Consider the following 22,755-nt stretch of genomic DNA (forward strand, 5'->3'; position numbering starts at 1 on the left):
TTTGCTTTAACTCATAAATTTTCGAAAGAACTTCCAGTCTCCTTATTTACAACAATACAGTATCATGAAATGGGCACACATTTACTAATCTCAGATTTGGAAAGGATTCCAGAGTCTTCTAGCTCCTGAGCATGTGAACTATTAGAGACTGATCATTATTATTTTCTCTCTGACTTGGTCATTTCCTTTTTGCTAATCACTCTTAGAATCCTTAAGTGCTGTCCTCTCCACTTACTTGGATATTTTGCATTTGTCCTGGGGCACCCTGTTTTGATTCTGATTTTTCTTCTTCAAGTCCCTTCTTTTCTTCTTTACGTGGACTACTAACAGTAGAATTCATCTGGGGACGACCTAGTAAATGAAAATCTGACTGATCTATACCAGCCATTGTGGCCAGCTGCCCAAGCCTGGACCAGAGGAGAAAAGGAGAAAAGACAAAGGTTATTATAATCACATAAGAGCAGTTTAGATTTCCCCAGACCTACAATCATGAAATACTTCTAAAATCTTAAAAGCCAACATCCTACTCCAGACTACAAGCCTCTCTCTCCCCCCAAATCTCAGCCCTTTCCAGATTCATCCTCTAAGACACATCCCACTGTCTCACTAGCAGCTTCAACATGTACCATGCATGTCATCCACTGCCAGTCACACCTCTATTCCCACACTTCTTTACCACCTTTCCTCCAGTTTCCAAGAATGTGTTTGTTCCTTCCTTCCCAACACCAACACCAATTCATTCACTGACAAAACACCACTCCATCAACTATCAGTCTCCACTTCCCTCTTCCAGCAAAATTGCTCCCAGTTGAAAACCATGGACCTATATCTCCCCTGCAGATTAATAATAATTTTTATGTCTAAGGCAAAAATAACTTTAATTCAAACTTATCAAACAAGCAAAATAAGTGAAAGATAGGAAAATTCTTATGCATTCCCGAATATTTTCAATGAAAACTGCCTTCAATTTAGTCTTACAAAAAACTACACCTACTAATTACTCTATTTACAGGTTACTCTTTTATAATGAGCTCCCCACTCTACCAAAGCAGGCTTCCCTATTTGCATTTATTAACAAATTTAACTCCTTATTTTAAAAAGTCAACTATATTACCTATAATTACACTAAATATGGCCACGGAAGTGATGAAAATTGCTCCAGTTCCTCAGCAAACTACCATTATAGTCGCAAAGAGAAGAACGCCATGAAGAGAAATGAACTAACCCAGCAACTTTAAGGAGATCCAAGAAAGCATGGAACTTCTGAAAAGAATTCTCAATGCTGCCCAAAACACCTGCATCATCCAGGATCATGCTTGTCAATGAGTGGGCATGAAGGGCTGCAGACAAAGAGAAATTCATATTTCTTAAGTGGGCATTTTCATGTTCCAGCTATAAAAGAAGACTAAAAATGTCTGACATGATTTTTTCTCATTGTCATCAGAAGTAGTCTTGCCTATTTTCAAGGAACAAAACTAAAACACTCAAACTGTAATTAATTTGTAATTAACCTAATTCTCCACCAGTAAAGACAGAGACCGTATCACATAGTAACCAAAACCCACAGGCACCCAACAAAGTTTCCTATATAACACTTAGGTGGTATATAAATAAACCAACGTTACCATTTTATTAATGATCTTTCACAAAATATCACATTTCTAACTAGTTCAATTCATAATGGAGCCTCATTCCACATTAGAAAATGACCTGCTTTAAGTTTCTCTTAAATTAGAAAATGAAATATAGAATCTGATTTGAATAAAACATATTACATCTCTGCTGAATGTTAAGGATTAACTTTAGTGAGCAAAATATCTAATGCTTACATTTAAAAGTCCTAAATCATACCCAACCCAATTTATTAAATGTACAATCACCAATATTTTCTTTGGCTTCTTGAAAATATTCCCCCCGTGCACTCTTCCCCTTCCGCTCATCATCTATGCACTTAAAACCCCCTGTAAGCTCAACTCTAGTATTTCTCAGAAAGGCCATTAATGTTCATGATGCCCCTTTTGCCTTACATGAGCAGGTGCTCAACATTTATTGAATGAGTGTCCGCCAATCCAATGGATGCACTTTCAAAAATTCCTCCCTACACTCACCCTGTGATAAATTATATTTGGATAGAACTTTTTAGATTATGCCCTGCTTTCATGCACATTCCCTAATGTAATTCTCATAGTATATATTTTTATCTTTCATTGCATTCTTAGAAGTTTTCCAATATCTTAAATTTATTTAAATGATTCACTTTCCTAATTCATTGCCAGGAGAGTCTCATCGTGTCTTTTATGTTACTGTATATACAGTATATGCACAAAAAGTGCCTTCTTGAATCAAAGAATCATGAACAGGAAATAAGCTAATGTCATATAAAAGCACGCGTGCGCGCGCGCGCGCGCGCACACACACACACACACACACACAAAACCAGATTTTCCCATTTTTAAAAACATGCTTTCTGGAATATAGATCATATGATCACTAAATACCAGTAAATGCAAAAGTCCATATGATACAACCAATTTGCAACATATTACAGTTTTAAAGCTTACAAATTATGTGTATATGGCTTAAAATCAAATCAAAATAAAACCAAAACACTCTCTAAAGCAGAATAAGAAATCTGTTTACCTCACTGACTCGTTTATCAGCCTTCAGTCTCATTACTCTTTCCTCCTTTAACTGCTTTAGGCATTCCTCCAGGTTATCCTAAACAAACAGAGTCAATATTATAACTAATTCATAGTATAATATCCCAAAGCCTTTCCAGCTATTGGTCTCATCAGGATTTAGGGGCAGAGCCAGAAGTGAACTCAGATTTTAGTCTGCTACTGGTAATATCATACCATGCTAGTGAAATGAATTATCAAAATCTATCAAATTAGCATAGGTAAGATTTATTTAAATTCCACTCTTTCCGACATAAATTTGTGGCAGCCCACCATAAAAGGCATATGCGTATAACATAGTAAGTCAGAAATAAGAAGTTAAGACCAAGAAAGAAAAATTCTATTTTTATTTGTGGGTCTCTTTATAGCAGGAAGTCCTATTAATGAACATGCTTAACATACCTGAATTACATAATTGCAGATTCAAAAGCATGTTTTTAAAAAGTAATCACTTTTAAAGCAATTTACAGTCAAGCACTGTTCCTGGAGTTCCCTGGGTATTAGATAATCTAATCATCAAAACCCTAAGAGGGGGCTTCCCTGCTGGCACAGTGGTTAAGAATCCGCCTGCCAGTGCAGGGGACACAGGTTCGAGCCCTAGTCCAGGAAGAACCCACATGCCACGGAGCAACTAAGCCCGTGTGCCACGACTACTGAGCCTACGCTCTAGAACCCATGTGCCACAACTACTGAAGCCTGTGTGCCTAGAGCCCGTGCTCCGCAATAAGAGAAGCCACCGCACCGCAACGAAGAGTAACCCCCTGCTCGACGCAACTGGAGAAATCCCGCGAGCAACAACGAAGACCCAACGCAGCCAAAAATAAATAAATAAAATAAAAAACCCTACGAGGAAAAAACGATCACTAACTCCATGTTATTTTACAGATGAGGGAAACAGAGGCAGAGAAGCAGAGTAAGTAGAGCAGCACAGCCAAGGTCACACCACTAAGCAGCAGAGCCACACTGTGGACTCAGGAAGCTGGGTGCCATTCCTGCTCACGGAGGTGGTAGTCTTCCCATTCACCAAGGTCACTGAAATAAAATGAACACTGATAAACTCCCTTAGGAGTTTCAGGAAATAAGACACTTTGGTCTGTGAAGTGGGGACACTGCTTGCATTAGGCAGAATTCTAACAGAGCCCCTAAGACTCCTGCTTACTGAAGTACACAAACCTTCCACTTATCCAATCAAACTCTAAATCTAGCTGTAGTGAAGGGATTTTGCAGACGGAATTAAGGTTCAAAATCAGTTGATTTTTTAAGATAGGGAGATTATTCTAGGTGGATATGGCCTGCTCAGGCACCCCATGAAAAGGACCTGAACTCTTCCCGAATTGAAGTACAAAAGGGACAAGAGGGAGACTCTCCATTGCTGGCTCTGAAGAAGTCAAATGCTGCAGCAGGAAAGGCAAGCGAGAGGCCTCTAGGAGCTGAGACTGTCCCCCGACTGACAGCCAGCAAGGAAATGGGGACCTCTGTCCTGCAACTGCAGAATCTGAATTATGCCAACAAGCCGAAGAAGCCTGGAGGCATTCTTTCCCAGAGCCTCTGGATGCTAACACAGCCAGACTGACATCTTGATTTCAGCTCTGTGACCCACACGAACTATGGTGAACATCCAACGTTTGGGGCTCAATGTCTTACACTTAAATTTCACGTGCTTTAACACTCTCAGGAGGGAACTCACATGTTCCCGTGTGTATCTGAGCAGGAAACCCAGTCACGCTGTGCCTGGACTTCTGACCTACAGAACTGTTAGCTAGTTAAACAGGTATTGTTTTCAGATAGTAAGAGTGTAGTAAAAGAATTAATATTCTACTCAACTTCCAGGTTTGTGAACAAAATAAACGATTTTCATTGTTTTAGGCCACTGTTTCAGGGTGGTTTCCTATGCAGCGATAAACAATCAGAATACCTACACTTATGAAAACAGTACGGTATATTTATACATTTTAGCTGCTTTGAACAATCACTTAAAGAATGAGGAACTCTATTATATGCCATCATTGGGAGAGGAGCTGGTATCACTTTCTGGAGAGTAGCTTTTGGTACCTAACAACACTCCTACATCAAGGGTTTACCCTAAGGAAATCAAAGATGTGGGCAAAGATTTATCTACCAACATGATGTCATAAGATTGTTTATAACCAAACGCTAGAAGAAAGCTAAGAGCCTCCAAATTGGGATTGGTTTAAACAAAAACAGCTCACCATCTGAAGGAATGCGCTATGAAGCCACTAAGAAAAGAATGACAACAGGTCTCAACCAGAGTTAATGAATGGGCTTCAGGAGTTCTACATTCAAAATACATCTGTGCGTTTTTCCTGGGAGATGATGCATAAGCTTAATCAAATTCTCTGATGTAGAAGAGTATTTAGTGACAAGACAAAATATTTTTGATACTTCTTTAAGACAAAAGAGCAGATTAGGTGTGTGTACATGCAGAGGTGGCTTTTATTTCCTTCAATGAGTTGTTAATTTTTTCAAAAATTTGCTCAATGAACATATATTTTTATATTCAGATCATGTTTAAAAAACTGACAGTCTAAGAACTTCAAATTCTTTAATGTTTCATTACTAAAGCCAGCCAAGTTTTCAATGGGGAAAAAGGGGAAAAAATGGAAAAATTCCTCTACTTTCAATATAATGGTTTAATAAATCTTCTAAAACCAATTTCAAAGAAATTCTAAACAAATAAGCAAACAAACCAACCCTCACCACAGTCAGAGGAAAGTAGAGTAAAACTTCCTGACAGGTTCAAAAATAGCACATCAAAGTGCAATTACTTGGAATAGTTTCTCCCTCTAGTGGAGAGAATTAGAATAGTGTTAAATTTTTGTGAAAAAGTGTGTCCTCCTACTACAAAGTATTAATAATTCATATCCCTTACATGGAAATATGGAACCAAAAAAATTAGAAAGTAAAATTACTTGATATTCTATTACTTAAGTAAGACTAATGATAAGGCTTTGGAATAATTTCCCTTCCTGTCAACTGCTCTCCCTTCCTCCCTTCTGTACACTGGTTAGGGTGATTTTTCTGGGACAAAGCTCCCATCATATTGGATATCAAAGTTTATGTTCACCTTTCCTCCATTTAACATTGAAATCAATAATTTCTCATATAATCAGGGGATTCATAACCTTGATTTTTTTTTTGTGGGCAACAAAATATTCCACTGAGTGGGTTTACTGGTTAACCATTTTACACATTTAAATTCTTTCCAACTTTTCAATATTATAAGACAAAATAACCGTTTTTATGCATGAAGGCTTTTTTCTGTATTGAGAATAACATTCTTGCAATAAATCCATAAAAATGAGTTTGAGGTCAAAGCAAATGAACATTTTTAAGGCTCTGAGGTACCTGTCTCCAAACTTCTTTCCAAAAGATTTCTGAGATTTTACACTGCCATCAGCGATGTATCACTTGGTATATAACCTCTACTGTAACTGTTGGCTTCCTTCCTCACTTAGAGTGCAAGTTATTTGAAGATAGGGGGTGTATTTTATTAAGTGTTTATCCCCAGCACCTGTGCCAGCACAACAGATGGTCAATAAATAATTGCTTAATAAGGAAAATCCCTGCCAATACAAGATGTAGGTGTGTGAAAGACAGACTGTGTGTTTTTCTCTAACTGGATAGATGAAAACTTGTCATCTTCTTTAATGTGCAATTTTTTGGCTTATAATTAGTAATTAAATTTCTCTTTTAGATTGTATTGTAAAAATTCAGACTCTGAGGCAAATGGGCCTGGCACTACCCATTAGCTATATAACCTTGGACAAGTTCTATAACTCTAGGCCTCAACTTCCTCATCTATAAAATGGAGATAAGCTCCCACATCACAGAGCTCTTGTGAGGATTACATGAGTTAAAACACATATAAAATTAGAAGAGTGCTTGGTACACAGCATATGTCCAATTAAAGCTGAATGAATAACATGTGGATGCAAACAGTAGTGAAGGGCTTAAAATGAAATGGTCTCATCCCACTCCCACATCCAGCAGTCAAGAAGCGACTGATTCTTTACTCAGGTTTTTAATTGTAAAATACGATATGTGTACTGAGAAGTGCAGAGGACAAAACTCTCAATGTGACAAATAAAAAGAGAATACTTACATAACCATTACTGGAATCTGAAAGTATTGATACTTGTCAGCATCTCAAACCCGCCCCCCATATCCTTTTCTCATCACAATCTCCTTCCCTCTTCCCAGTTAAACACCATCCTCATTTCTTGACAATCATTTCCTTTAACCTGCATGCATCCCTAACAAAAGAGTTTAGTTTTGTCAACATCTAACTTTATGTAGAGGATCATAGTATATGAAGTCTTTTCTTATTTCTTTCACTCAACATTGGTTTAAAAAATTCATCCACATTGCAGCCTGTAGCTCTAGTTCATTCAATTTTATTGCTTGATAGTTTTCCCACTGTATGAATATGCATAATTTATTAAATTTTTGACTCTTAATGGACAGTTTGTTTTCAGTTTGTGCTAATGCAAATCATGGACAGGAATCCTGCTGTACCGGCTATTCTGGTGCATTTACACAGGGCAGGGGTGAGGGCTGCTGGCTCACAGGCTATTTATATACCTTCAGTTGATGGAGAGTGCTAAATGCTTTCCAAAGTGGTTGTGTCGATTTATACTCCAGTATGAACAGGGTAGAAGATTCCCATAGTACTCCAGGTCTACAATACCTGATAGTACCACACTTTATTTATGTATTTGTCAAACTGATTAGCATCTGGTTTCATTGGTTTTGACTCACTTTTCTCTTATTACTTAATGAAGTCGTACACTTTTCTGTGTTTACTGGCTGTTTGGATTTCCTTTTGTATGAGGTTTACGTCAACTATTGTTATTTTTTTATTATTTTTTTATTTTTGGCTGTGTTGGGTCTTTGTTGCTGCGTGCAGGCTTTCTCTAGTTTCAGTGAGCAGGGGCTACTCTTCATTGCAGTGGCTTCTCTTGTCGTGGAGCACAGGATCTAGGAGCGTGGGCTTCAGTAGTTGTGGCACGTGGGCTCAGTAGTTGTGTTGCAGGCTCTAGAGCACAGGCTCCGTAGTTGTGCAGCACGGGCTTCGTTGCTCCACAGCATGTGGGATCTTCCTGGACCAGGGCTCGAACCCGTGTCCCCTGACTTGGCAGGCAGATTGTTAACCACTGCGCCACCAGCGAGGTCCAACTATTGTTATTTTGAATTCTTCCCCATTTACAAGTAATACTCTTACATGACTATTTTCTGACTAAATTTGAGACATTATCTGTTCACTTTCTATTTTACTAAGTAAGGGTTTATTTCCTTTACACTCTTCCTATGTCCACACTGCTCAGTAAAGTTATGTCATCATGAGTTATTCCACTGCTCATGATCTCTTTGCCTTGTAGTGATATACTTAAAAACCTACATTGTTGATCAACTATAACCTCTCTCAACGTCACGCTTTCTAAAATGAGGACATTCATACCATCTTCCCTTTTTTCTACCTCCTGTCTACCTTTCAAACCTAGCTTTTATGTTGTCAAAGTTGAAATTTATATTCTGTTCTATGTGCAGTTAAGTCTTCTGTTATTTGAGAGTCAGTAGGGAGTAAGGTTTAATAGAACAGGCGGAGAGCCTAAACTCAAAGCCTCGATCCAACCCTAAATTAGGTACAGCCTCGGCAAGTTCCTTCCCTGTCTTAGCTTCCTTTTCTCAGAAGTGGGAAAGGGGCTTCCCTGGTGGCCCAGTGGTTGAGAGTCCGCCTGCTGATGCAGGGGACACGGGTTCGTGTCCCGGTCCAGGAAGATCCTACTTGCCGCGGAGCGGCTGGGCCCGTGAGCCATGGCCGCTGAGCCTGTGCATTCGGAGCCTGTTCTCCGCAAAGGGAGAGGCCACAACAGTGAGAGGCCCGCGTACCAAAAAAAAAAAGTGGTAATGATATTAGCACCAACCTCATAAGGCTATTCAGAGGATTAAATGAGTTAATATATGCTAAAACACTTAAAGCCTAATATATACATACTAAGTATATACTAGTACACAATACATTTCAGTACATACCAAGTTAATACAAATACATACTAAATATAGTTTAGGTTAGTTATTTGTTATTACATGCAAGTTGACAATAAAAGCTGCAAACCAAGACAGTATTGCCATTATTACAATTAAATTAATATTGCCCACTGCAGATGTACTGTCTCTGTGTATAGACTACACCTCGTTCCATACTGTGTCAGTGTCACTGCCCTTGTGCCGGGTGACCACATACCCCAAACCGCCTTGGGCTGTTCCAGTTTATACCTGTTGTCCTGATGTTACAGCATTAGAGCGCCTCCTTACACTACTGAAGTGTTCTGGTGTGGACAACAAATTACATAGGTGGTCATTAGCCCCGTGTGTCGCTGAAAAGGGGGACATCTATAGTGTCAAGTTTAAGTGGATTCTTCTCTTCCTCACCAATAGTAGGTTAAAAATCAACCATAGCTTAGTTTGCTTCATGTTTATGTCCGTATAGCCTTTTATCCTCTGGAGTTCAAGTTCCTTCTCCTCTTCCTCTCCCTCCTCCCTTCCAACAGTGCCGAATACCTAGTAAGTACAATATGCCTCAAGGTGTTTCTAAGCTCTCAATCACACAATCAACAGAAGCCTCTCCAATCTAGACTAGCTACTCTCTGCACTGAATCCCTATTACCTTCCTTCTTGGTTTACTGCCTCATTTTGCTGGATTATTTCTATAAATAGCTTAAGGTGTAGCACAGGAGGTCAATTTTTCAAATTTCTTTGTGTATAAAATATGTTCTTCAGTCTCCACTTATGACTGATAGTTTGGCTGGATACAAACCCCTAGGGTGAAAATTATGTGTCTGAGAAACTTTGGAGGTATCTTTCTAATGCTTTCCAGGATCCATGGTGCAGAAGACAAGTATGATAAAGTCAGATTTTAACTTTTTTTTTTTAGGTGACCAGTATTTTTCTCTCTGGAATGGATGTATCCTGTCAGTATTTTATTCTATGTTAATTTATTTTTTCAGTATTTTAAAGTTTCACAATGAAGGGTGCCTAGGTGTGAGTCTATTCTTGTTCATCTTGCTCAAAACTTGAGTAACTATTTTCAATCTGAGGCCTGATGTCTACTTTCAGTTGTGGGGAATTTTGTTGCCCTTTGACAGCTTTCCTCCATTTTTTTTCTGGGTCTGGAGTTTCTAATAGTTACATGTTGCATCTCCCAGATGCAGCCTCTCTAACTTATTGCTATTACATTTTCCATTGTGTCTTTCTTTCTTTTATATAATGAGAAATTTTTTAGATTCCTACTGAAGTTATCTCAGCAACCATATTTTCATTTCCAAGAGATCTCTCTTGCTTTCTGACCATTCTCTTTTTAATTAACACCCTAGTCTTATTTTATAGTCGCTAGCTCTTTTTAAATCTCCCTCAGAATACTAATTAGGGTTTTTTCTTAAATTATTTTGTTCCCTAAATTGTCCCCAGTCCTACCAGGATATGTTTTCACACTTTTCCCCCCTCTCTCATGTTGTAAGCTTTACTCAACTATCACGCAAATGAGTTATTTTCTATTTAAGAATGAGCGCATAAAGCTCCCTGAAGTCAATGATTGATTGGTTTCTTATGCAGGAAAAAGCGGGGAGTAACTGTAATAGGATCCCCCCAAACACAATTTTCTAGGGTGTAAAAACTCATACTAGCTGCCCTAGTTCTTGCCAGTTTCACTGCTTTCAAAACGAAAGCATCTCATTTCAGGAGCGTGAGGGCGGGGCTGGGAGTCCGCTCCTCCAAACACAACCCTTCAATGAGCTCCCCTATTTCAGTCACACTTTTAACTAACTCCACCCTCTCTCCTACATGCGCATCTGAGCATGGGGCTACTTCTGCAGGTGGGGTCAGAATCCTCCTCAGTTGCAGGTGGTCCCTGTGCATATTCTAGATGATGCTTTTCCTCTGTTCTACTGCTTCGGTTTCACACTCTTCCACTTGTCTTCTGTCTTTCAAAACTATGTTGAAATCTCTTGATTGTTGTGGGCTTATATAATTAAACACTTTGATACCATCCTTGTAGTGTCTTGTCAAAACGGAGAAGAGCTGAAAGGGTTCTCAGTGCATTCTGAATCTGCTATTCTGTGGTCCCAGTGTGTAAACTTCTTGGTCTTCCCCAGTGTCTATCATTGCTATTAGAAATACAATCTCCTGGTCTACTCGTGAAGGAAATGAATACAACACATCTAAAATGACAAGGAATGCGGGTTAGATGCTCTAGGGTCTTGTCGTACTCTGCCATTTACTAATAAACCACTTACGTGCTACAAATTGTAGGTGCTCATTTATAAAATGAAAGGGGGTAACTCTACATGAAATATACATTTCTCCTACTCTAACATTTCATAATTTTCTAAGTTTTTTTCTTAAAATTTCTCTATATTAATTTTAATTAAAAAAATTAAAATCTGACTTTCTCTTTTGAAAATCAAAGAGTTAATTCCCATAGTCCTATAATAATGGGATAATTAGTTCTGAAACCGGTCAAGTTTCATGTTTCATATGAAAAGAAAATCATATTAAATAATTTTTAAAAATTAAACATGGACTTTGTAGCACAAAGACAAGGTCCCCCCCAAATGGTGTTCCTTTATTTACTAGAAATGTTCAGCTCTGTATTAAAGTTGAAATAAAATAAATGTATTATTTTTTAGGTGCAAAAATTTCTTATGAAAATCAATTTTTCTTTTCTGTCCATAGAAACAAAAGTATGCAATGACATTAGAGGTCAGGTTTATTTGGTAATAGAATGTAGCTTCTTGATATTTTTTATTTGAGGAAAGGAGAATATCAACATCAAAACTTTTTTCAACTTTACTTTTATTTAAAATGAGGCCCTATTTTCCTCTTATAAAAAGACAGTTCAACTAGAATTGTCAATTTTCTCATCTGTAAAACAAGAGCACTGAATCAGCTGACTACATTCATTCAGAACTCAATTTCCTTATCTTATGATCACTAAGGTTCTCCCTAAATCTAACAGACTAAGGTTCTAAAGAAAGGAAAATATATTACTAACGACATGTTTTGATTTTTATTTCTTAGAGTTCAAATGTCCCCCATTCACCTTGGTCTAAGCTTAACCAGTCAAGGAGATACAACGCAGATGGGAGGAGAAAACAGAACCCTCACACAAGCTGTGCCGTGTTGCAATCAGCCTTCCGTTTGAAAAATAATCTTCTCTATAGCTTTAAAGTGATACCTTTGTACTGGCAATGCTTCTTGTTTCAAACTGATTTTCTCTGGCTCTTCCCAAACACTTTCTGAGGAATCATCAACCTCTTCGATTTCTGAGGAGGAAGGACCCTCTACTGTCACAGTCACAGGAAATTCTGATGGACCTGAGTGTCACAAGAAGGAGATAGGAAACCACAGAGTTGTTAAAGTGCAAAGAAAGAAGACAAGATTGTATAAAAGACAACATAAGCCAGATACCAAATATGCAAATATTAGAGGACATTTAACAAAAGTGATCTGAGGTATCATTATTTATAAATGTCTCTCACTGCTCCTTAGTCTAAAACAGGCAATGACTAAGTAACTTATTTTTGCTATGTTACTGTACAGACCTCTGTTGTACACAGTTAGGATTAGTAATGGGAATTGCCCATATTATTTTATTAAGTTTCTTTCACAGAAGCCAAGGGAAGATCCAAGGTAACCATTTTTTCTCAGATCAACTTTAGACTGCAAATGAAAAATTTATTTTTCACTATCAGACAAAAACAGTCTGGAAGAAAATGTAGTTTTTCAGAGGAAAATACATCAGTAAAGGGACTGATATAGAATCAGAAGAATAATCAGAAAGTCAACATATCTAAGCTGTGTATAATAGATGTTAGAATTTAAAAAAGTAAATCACATACACATACATAACTAAAACTGACCCATCAAAAATTTCATCTTCTCATCACCCTTAAGCCAAAACTAGGGTAACAGTAATACAATTCTCCTGTCAAGCTTCACTGCCACTGCAATGTTGTTCAGTTGGACATTTCCAAACATTTAAAACCTGACCTGGCCACAACCCCACAAAATTCTACAGATCATAAAGAAGTGTGCTGGGATTATGTAACTATGCAGAAGACAAGTAACTAGGACATCATTTTGACAACAAGCAGCAAGCCTGCAGCATAGGAAAATCCCAACAGGAGAGCGAGGCGCACACCTCTCTCTCTGGGCATGCAAGGGCAGGACTGACACCCAAGATGCTCTTCTCTCAACCTCAGCAGTGGTGCCTTTCACAGAGCAACTATGCAGTCTCCCAGAACCACTGGGAAGGAGAATCTGATACTGACAGTATTAGCTTGCCGTGAGGCCATGAGTGAGGGAATGTGTGTGGCCTTGGTGAGAGAGCAGAGGTTTGGTAGATGTTGCTTTATATTGGCTTTTAGATCAGGAATTTGTACATATAGCCCGCAAACAACGTTTCTTGAAAACATATGAACATTCTTGAGTATGACAGCTCCACGTGAGGGGTCAGAAATGGCAGTCAAGTTCATTTCACTGGGTAACAGCTGATGTGCGGACTGGAGAACAGGCTTCCTTGTTTACAGACATAACCACAAGGCTGCCAGTTGTGTGCCAAACCCACACAACTACACAGTTGCATTGGGAGAGCGACCAGACAAGTTCTACACAGATTTATTTCAGAGAGGGAAATGCTTCCTGTAAGCCTCTGTCAGTTTAAAAAGCAAGAAGAATGACCATCCACCTCTCCCAATTCAAGCCCTACATATCATAAATATGATAGCTACACACCAGCAACTGATTACATACATCACGAGCTTTGATGAATGGCAAGCCCCTAAAAAGATATCAACAAAACGAAGTTAGATCTTGATGTAAATACATCACCAGTTAAACCCAGTTAATACAACTATTTAGTATTATGTACAGTAACCACACAGAATTGTGTATAAAAATAAATAAGCTCAAAACAAGGACCTGGAGGGCTCTGCTACGGAGAAAACTGAACAGAATTCAGCCGACTGGCTTGGTAATAACTCTCTGAACTGCTGAGAGGCCCCTTCAGTTCCTATGTTCAAGATGGTTGAGATTTCAGTCTCACTTCTGTAAATGGTGATATTAATCATTCTCTAATTTACCACTCTGTGTGACGAGGATGGACCTGAGATAGTGTCTCAGGAAGAAGATAGAAAACCACAGAGTTGTTAAACTCAAGTGCAAAGACTGGGGATTCAACACTATACTTTATGCAACAGCAATTCACATTACCATTTGGTCAGATTCTTTCAACAAAACAGAAGCTGCACTCACATGTATTAAAAGACAAAAATTAACTGCCATCTGTATCAATATGTTAACGTGCTTCAATCACATGTTTTCATGAAAGTTTAAACATAAAATCACCTTTAAGATCTTGGCCATGTAATCTTCTCCCTGCCATGTCAAATTATACCCCGTGAAGTTTACTGTCTTAAGAGTGATAGAGTTCTTTATTATACCTTGACAAGTAACTAAAAGGAAAAATAAAAAACCACACACACAGTAAGATGAAGAGCCTATACATTTGTCAATCTTGACTTATTTGCTTTTCTTGAGTCAATTGGAGGTTTACAGCCACATTCTTAAAATCATTAACTACAATCTTCCCAAACAGGTAATTGATGAACTGATGCATTCTAAAACTTGTCAGTAACAAAGTTATTCCAGTTTACAGCAAGAGTTCTATTCTATTTAGGTACTAAAACTGAATACACTAATACTGCAAACTTTCTTCCCAACCACTCAGCAAAGTACTACATACTTTTGAGACAAAGGAAAAAAAAGAAAAACCTAAAGAGCATAAGACTCCTCTGATTTTCATTTCCAATGATACATGCCAATCTTGATGAGCAATCAGCGATTTAAATGTCAACTATAAACCCAGTATTTTATTAGCTGCTATGCAGTATACTAGAGCAATAGAAGAGAGAGGACCTCAAAACCTCTGTTCCCTCAAATTGAAAGGCAGGCTTCCTGACCCCTCCAGACCACTACTGGACACAGGGAAGGGACACTAATGTTTCAGGACCCTAATCAAGAGTCACCTGCTTTGTGATTACTTCCATGACACACCCTCACCAACACCACTGAATTTGCTGCTCCTATGGGATGTTACATATATTTCCTATTTTAACACATACCACAGTGCATTATAATTATGATTGCAGATAGATGTTCTAACAATTTAAAGAGAATGATGACTTTTTTGCTCTTACATCTTGCTATTTCCCTTCCCATAATATTTCTTGAAGAGAAACCATAAAAATATAAACAAACAGAAAAAACAAAAAATATACGAAACATGTGGTTTGTGGCTTAACACAAACTTAAGTAAGATTAATTCTGACAGTATCCAGCATGACAAACTTCCATGGTACAAATGAGAATGGACCAAGGTTTGAGCAGGTACAGGAGACAATCCAGGTATGAACAACACCAAGAAAAGGTAGACAGGAAAAGGTAGACAGACATGGTGTGTAGGAAATCACGAGACCAGTCTAATGGGAAGAGACTTAAACAAGGCTGAAACTCACTTTCTAAACCTCCATCTCCAACTGGACAATTCACAAGACACAGGTGCACCAAAGAAGCCAATTATTCAATCCCTTTAATGGGGAGGAACAGTTTAAACTTTTATTGGTTTAGTTTGCCCCAAAAGCAACTACCAAATGTTGGCAGGACACAATGAAGGCTTACCTTTGTTAACATAGTTAAGTCTCTCTCTCACACAACTAGCCCACTTAGCTCCAGGCTCCTTAGCGCACCCGACGCACTTACACAGCATTTAAGAGCTTTACACAGCTGGAGGTCACATCTTTATTTCTTATTGCAGGAACATGACTTCTGTAAACTTTATTTCTGTCACAACCTAAAGCAAAATTATTGTAAAATGAGTGACTTAAACCATACATTTTATCATCATTAAAAAGCATCTAAATAAAAAAAAAGCATCTGCTCTGTGCTAAGGATTAGAAACGACTCCTGCCCTTAAAGCCTTCATTAAGGAGGAAGATGTATAGACTTAAAATTTCAATCACATGAGATAAATAAACGTAAGCTTTAGGCACAGAGGTTCCTATGGAGGCAAAAAGTTATATCTAAGTGACAGCTCCATGATAACCCTGAAGTACAATCTAGAAAGATGAGGCTATGCAGAGCTGGAGTAGGAGGTGCATTAACTGCAGAGGGAACATCTGTGAAAAGATACTCAAGCCTGACACCTGCTGGGCACAGTAAATACTGCAGGTGGGGATGACTAAAGGCTAGGGGTCCAAGTGTGAGAAGAGACAGAAAGGAAAATAGAGATGTTGGCCGAAGCAAGCCTGGGAGAGAGCATGGCTTGTATCCCACAGGTGATGAGGCCTGGGGTTACCACTGGCTGAGTAAGGGTGCCTCCGCTGATTAGAAAAAGGAGCCACGCTGCTGAAGGACCAATTAGATAAAGGGAGTGACCACAGAAAGCTCTGCTTCCTCAGGGCCAAAGAGCCCCATGAGGCCTGGCCGAACGTAGTTCAGACTACACGCCTCTGGGCAGAGCACACGCTGGGCGGCTAGTATGCACTAACTCTGTGTGGGCAAGCCATTAGCAGCATTATTTTAGGCATATCTTTTTATGGTAGAAGATCACTTAACCTGAGTAGGCAGATGAACTTAGAGGAACTGAACCCAGGGGCTGCGAAACCACCCAGGAGTTTCTGCCACAGTCTGGGAAAAATGTAATATGGATGAAGAAGCAAATTTAGGAGGAGGCCAAAATCTACAAGCTAGACCCACTGGATGCAAGACATAAAGAAAGTTCAGTGAAGGAACTCTGAAGAGAATGGGCTCTACAATAAATTTTTCTTACATTCAATGTAAAATATTAGGCAAAATTAAGTACCGTGGCCTTTCAGGTCCCTTCCAACTATAATTTCTTTTGATTTCTAACTTATTACTCTGGTTAAGTCAAGTCCCTTCAGAGGTACGGAACAGTTCTTATACCTGAATGGGATGCAAAGAATAATCTGACTTCTCTTCACCAGGGGATGAGTTGAACTATCCTTGCAGAAGAGATAACAGATGGTGTGAACCCCAGATCCTAGAAAAGGGCCAGGCACACGATAAGTGTTCAGCTTTTCAAAAACAAATGAACAATCACTTCCTCTCCTAGATCTTTACACCCTTCCTCTGCTGGCTACTTTCTCGCAGCTTATAAACATCCTCAAATATACCCACTTAAAAAACTCTCAACCTATGATTCTTTGGATATTCTTGTGGATAACCTAAGTCTCTACCATGCCTTCAAACACCTGTCCTCCCAAAAAGCCCAGATCTGTACCTTGGGCCCAGACCTGTCTACCAGGCCCATCTAAAGCACTGAAGATGAAGTAAGATCCTCTCGCCACCCCCAATTCCTTTCTACTGTGCTCTGTATCTCACAAAAAGATGCAGCTGTAAACTGTCACCCATGCTTGCTGCCCTCCCTTTTCTAACTGGTCACCAGGCCTCACCCATTCTCTCTCAGATCTGCAAAACCCGGTCCCACCTTTTATAACTTAAGTGGGACCCTTAGATTCCAATTCACCCTGCACCCAATCAACTGCCTTCCACATGGAGGTCCAAGTGAGCCTCTAAACCAGAATTCCATTTCACTGTTCTTTGGTGTTTCCCGCAGCCTTCAGGATAAACATCCAAACTTCTGACAGGACAAACAAGGTGCCTTTCTGTTGGGCCCCACTAAGTTTTCAGTATCAACTCTCATTTCTTTCCCAAACCCTGAGTTCCAGTCCTGTACATTAGTTTTGCCATATTTTCTTACATTTCTCAAACTTCAACACACACTGCTTTCTCCTGCCACCCCAGGAGCTTCTACATATCCTTAGAAAGGATGGCACTTCCTCCAAGAAGCTTACCCTGAACTTTCCCTTCCAAGTTTCTGTGCTCTGCAAAGGGGAAAGATGGCGGGGAGGGAGTTTGGCATTACGAGTTTGGCATTAACATATACACACGACTATATATAAAATAATCAACAAGGACCTACTGCATAGCACAGGGACCTCTACTCCATATCCTGTAACAAACTGTACGGGAAAAGAATCTGAAAAGGAATGGATATATGTATAACTGAATCACTTTACTGTACACCTGAAACTAACACAATATTGTAAATCAACTATCCTCCAATATAGAATAAAAATTAAAAAAAAAAAGAGAGTCTGTGCTCTGTAGCACCAGAACTCACTTCTTCCAGAGCACTGACTACTGTGCTTGTGTTTACCTGTCACCCAGTAGAAGGGGAGCTTACCTAGGGCAGAAGCATCGTCTCCAGCAGCCCTTGGTTCTGACCACTCATTCAAGTGCCAGGCTACTTTACACACATAACCTGCTTAATTAATTCTAAGAACCCACAGAAAGAGTGGTTATTAATGTCATTTTACAAGTGTGGGGAATGTAGTGCAAAAGAAACCTGCCCAGGCCACAGAGAGCATAAGTCCTGGAATTCAAACCCTAAGCTGCCTTCACACCGGTGCTCTTACCACTATATGATACAACTATTGAAAAAAAATTTTTTTTTTCCTGAGCCCTGTTTGAATGGAAAGGAAGTGAAGCTGGGATATATCCATTTCCTAATCGCTTTGGTGTGTACCAGGCAAAGTCATTCAACAGACCAGGTAACATCTGTGCAACAATTAACGATGCTCCAAACTGTGCTAAGTGTTCTACTTTGTAGAGTCTAGAAGCATTAACACAGTGCATCCTTGTAATCGCCACAGACGGTCCTGTTAAGCCCATGCTACAGATGAGAACACTGAGACCTTGAAGCCTTAAGGCACTCGGCCGGGGTCACCGATCTGGCAGGAGTCCTAGGCCGCACGCCCCGTCTAGTGCACGCACACCCGGGCACTGGGCACCGGTTCTAGTGCCCACCCTCCACCTTGCAGCATTTAAAACCCCGCTTCTCAGCGCCCACACGAGGCCCCCTGGAAGCGGGAAGTACAAACCTGTCTCGACAAGCCGTGGCTGGAAGAAGCTCTGGATACAGATCAGGGGCAGCGGGAGCTCAGGAGCGGCGCCCAGTGCGACCCCCGGAGGCGGTCGGCCTGAAGTCCAGCAGGCCCTCCCGCAGGGAAGCGCGCACGGAGGACAGAGGCACCGAGCCCTGCAGCGCGCACAGGTCCTCAGAGCGCAAGAAGGAGTCGGCCGCGCTGTCCCGGCGCAGCTTCACCGAGTGATCATGGCCCGGACGCGGCCTCGGGGACGCTGGCTGCGGACACGGTGCCCACACCCGCCTGGGGGCCCTGGCTCGCCTTCCGGACCCTCGGGCGCCCACCGCCCGGCGGCTGCGGCCCTGTAGCGTGCGCCGGACCCGTGTCGCAGCCAGAAGACATAGGGCCACGGGCTCCAGCTAGGCCGGTCGCTCCATGCCGCGCTCCGGAGCCCCCGCACGGCCCGGTGTTGGCGCGTGCATCAAGGCCCTCCGCATAGCGGGGCTGCGGTTTAAGCCTCCGGGCGGGCCCGTGGGGGCGGGGCTACAGGACGTCTGCCCGCACGACGTACGTCTGCCCGCACGACGTACGTCTGCCCGCACGACGTACGTCTGCCCGCACGACGTACGTCTGCCCGCACGACGTACGTCTGCCCGCACGACGTACGTCTGCCCGCAATTCCGCCTCCTATGGGGACGCGGCCTGAGGAGCAGGGGCGGGAGCTTCGAGACCAGGGCAGCGTGAAAGGTAGGAGGTGTGGAGAATTTGGGATTAACAAAAACCGTTTGCTGACTCATCCAAACAAAAGTGAGACATGGTTGTATCAACTCATTTTAAAAGTAAACTCCCGGTAAGTGTTTGTGCTCGCCCCGCCCAGGCGAGAGCGTGCACTCTCTGAGGGACACATGAAAGGCTGAGTGAACGTCTGCCTGTGGTCCGTTACCTGGTGCACGGATGTGTGAATTTCTGCGGAGAGCTCTTAATTTCTGTAGTTTCTGCTGACTTGACACGGTGGTTGGCAAATGGTGACGTGTTCCATGCATTCAGAACATGATCGTGGTTACTAATAATCACTGTTTTGTACTGACAACTCCACAGAGAATTTACTACTGAATATCCACTTTACGGAAGAGAAACTGAGGCGTAGGAAGTGAAGTGACTGAGTAAGAGGAAGGACTCAGACAATTGGTGTTAGTAAATTAACCCTGCAAGGAGGCCGTTAGCCTGCGGTGGCTCTAGTGATGTGGCCGCCTACGTAAACCAACCAAAATCTAAGCCTGTCAACGCCCCAGGGTGACGAACACCGCTGAGGACACCCAGTCACAAACCACCAACTAGGCGTTAAAGCCATAGCAAATTACTCGTTTCCTTGCTTTGCTTCTGCCCTTTTAAAATAAACATCTCTGGAGCTCCTGTGGCTGGAGTGCTCCTCACCTCTTCCGCTTTGTGGTGCCTGAGTTGAATCTATTTTTGCTCACATAAAGTGTTAAAATTTTAAATATGCCTCAGTTTGTCTTCTAAGATTGGCCGTAGAAGTTGGATTTGTGTCCAGTTTCTAGAACAGTGGTCGTCCTCTGGTCAGGCCTTAGGCGTTACGTGTACAACGTTCCTCTTCTACCACCACCTTCTGGATGCCTCCACCCACTACCAGCTACCGCGCATCAGATCCCCTAGATGTGGTCAGCAATGGCTTTTACATGCAGCGTGGTCACATTATAAGATCGCAGACACTCCTCTGTCCTCCAGCCAGCATGTGAAGTTAACCATTACCATTCCTGTTGAAGAGCCTGGTGTGACCACTTTCCCAAACACAGCCACTCCCCAGCTGACCCTGGGTAACCACTCTTCTGAACTTGGTCTCCATCACTGGCATGGATGTCTTTCTATTTAGGCTATCTTTTTAAGTATTCTTAAACTGCATATAGTAGTCTATGTTTTCTCTTGTTATTTGCTTTATGTAGTGTTATCTTTGCTAGGTTCATCCATGCTGACACGTAAAGATCTGTCTAGTTCATGTACTTTCCTCACCATGTAGGAGTCCCATGAAGGGAAATACAATAATTTATATGTGCATTTTCCTGTTGATGGACATTTAAATTGTTTCCAATTTTCAGTATGATTTCTTTTTTAAACAATTTTTATATACTTTTTAAAGGTTACTTTACATTTACAATTATTACAAAATATTGGCTATATTCCCTGTGTTGTACAATACATCCTTGTGCCTATCATACACCCAGTAGTTTATATCTCTCACTTCCCCACCCCTGTATTGCACCATCCTCCTCCTCTGCACTGGCAACCATTAGTTTGTTCTCTATATCTGTGACTCTCCATCTCTTTTGTTATATTCAGTAGATTGTTGTATTTTTTAGATTCCATATATAGGTGATATCCTACAGTGTTTGTTTTTGTTTGACTTATTTCACTTACCACAATGCCCTCCAAGTCCATCTGTGTTGCTGCAAATAGCAAAATTTTGTTCTGTTTTAAGGCTGAGTAGTATGCCATTGGTTATATGTACAGCATCTTCTTTATCCATTCATCTCTTGATGACACTTAGGTTGCTTCCATATCTTGGTAATTGTAAATACTGATGCTTCGAACATTGGGGTGCATGTATCTTTTCAAATACATCTTTTTGAAAACACGTGTTTTTGTTCTTTTTGGATTTATAACCAGGAGTAGAGTTGCGAGGTCATATGGTAGTTCTAATTTTAGTTTTTTGAGGACACTCCATACTGTTTCCCACAGTGGCTGCACCAGTTTACATTCCTACCAACAGTGTACCAGGGTTCCCTTTTCTCTAAAAATTGTAAATTTTCTTCCTATGGGTAATTGAGATGATAGTTGAATAATAACATGAGATCAGGTGAAGTCTAAAGAAATTTTAGGAAACCTGGATAAAGTAAGAAAACATCTGTTCGCTGGCATCTGAATATTAGAGAGACACCGAGACATGTGGGCCAAGTTCTGGAGAGAAGGGAAACACAGATGCAAGTTTGACATTTGGTGCAGCCTTTCTCCTTGGGGCATTTGCTGATTCATATCTTACAGCCTAGGAGCTGAAAAGCCAAGGAGTTCAGAAGACTAACGACAGAAGCCAAAGGGCAAGAGCCATTTTACATTGATAAAAAACATTTTAATTATGTAGAAGCAGAAAATGAAAAGGAAGAACTTTGCATTACATTTAATACAAGTTTAGGGAGATCTTTGTGGTATATTCGTGAACTTATTTTTGGAAATTTAGCCATGTACATTGTGTTGGAGAGGCACCAAGAGTTCAAGAATTCTTGCGATTTGAGCACACAGTTTGCCTTACATGTAGGCATGGTGGCAGCCATTTACATAACAATTATTTGGAGGATGTTGTGTTAGTCAGCTCTTGCTGTGATAATGCTTTGGAACAAATTGCGCCAAACTCAGTTACACAAACAAAAATTTATTTTTCTTGGACCCATGGGCTAGCTGCAGTGGCTCTCTTTTAGACCTCTAGATGGCTGGTTTTGCTCCGTGTTTTGGGTCAGTTTGAGGTCTGTAACACACATCTTCCTCTGCAGCCCAACTGTGAGGCTGCAGCTCCCAGGCCCTGTCTTCTCACAAAGTTCACTGAAACATAAGAGGTGAGCCCAACCGCACAAGCCCTTTTAAGGCCTCTGCTGCTCATTGAAGGCCTTCATGTCTGCTCACACTTCATTGGCCAAAACATGTCACAGATCTAAGCTGTATTTAGAATATGTGTATTTGTTTAAAGTTGGGTGCTCTCACAGAAGAATATTGCATTTTGGACAGTGTTACCTTAGCATTTTCATTGGCATTTGCAAACGTGATAAACGTGTGCGCTTTTTCACCTTTGAGAACTTTTTGAAATTGTGGGACCATTTCTATTGGAAAAGAGGAAGGTACACTTTAGAACTCAACTCTAGTTATGGCATTGTTGGGAGAAGAATTAATGAGATAAGGTCAATACAAATGAAAGATTTGGGATTCACATATTCATCATTAACATTAGAATTCTACAGAACATTCCTGGAGAATTGACAAAGCTGTGT

At 40.6% G+C, this 22,755-nt stretch overlaps 1 pseudogene; it reads right to left on the minus strand.

Moving 5' to 3' along the window:
* Positions 1-211: 211 nt before the first annotated feature.
* Positions 212-22,585, minus strand: LOC113607372 (centrosomal protein of 78 kDa-like; annotated as a pseudogene).
* Between the last annotated feature and the right edge of the window lie 170 nt (positions 22,586-22,755).

The sequence above is a fragment of the Aethalodelphis obliquidens genome, unplaced genomic scaffold, assembly GCF_003676395.1.
Source record: "Aethalodelphis obliquidens isolate GAN/ISIS:26980383/991018 unplaced genomic scaffold, ASM367639v1 scaffold48, whole genome shotgun sequence".
Taxonomy (NCBI): Eukaryota; Metazoa; Chordata; class Mammalia; order Artiodactyla; family Delphinidae; genus Aethalodelphis; species Aethalodelphis obliquidens.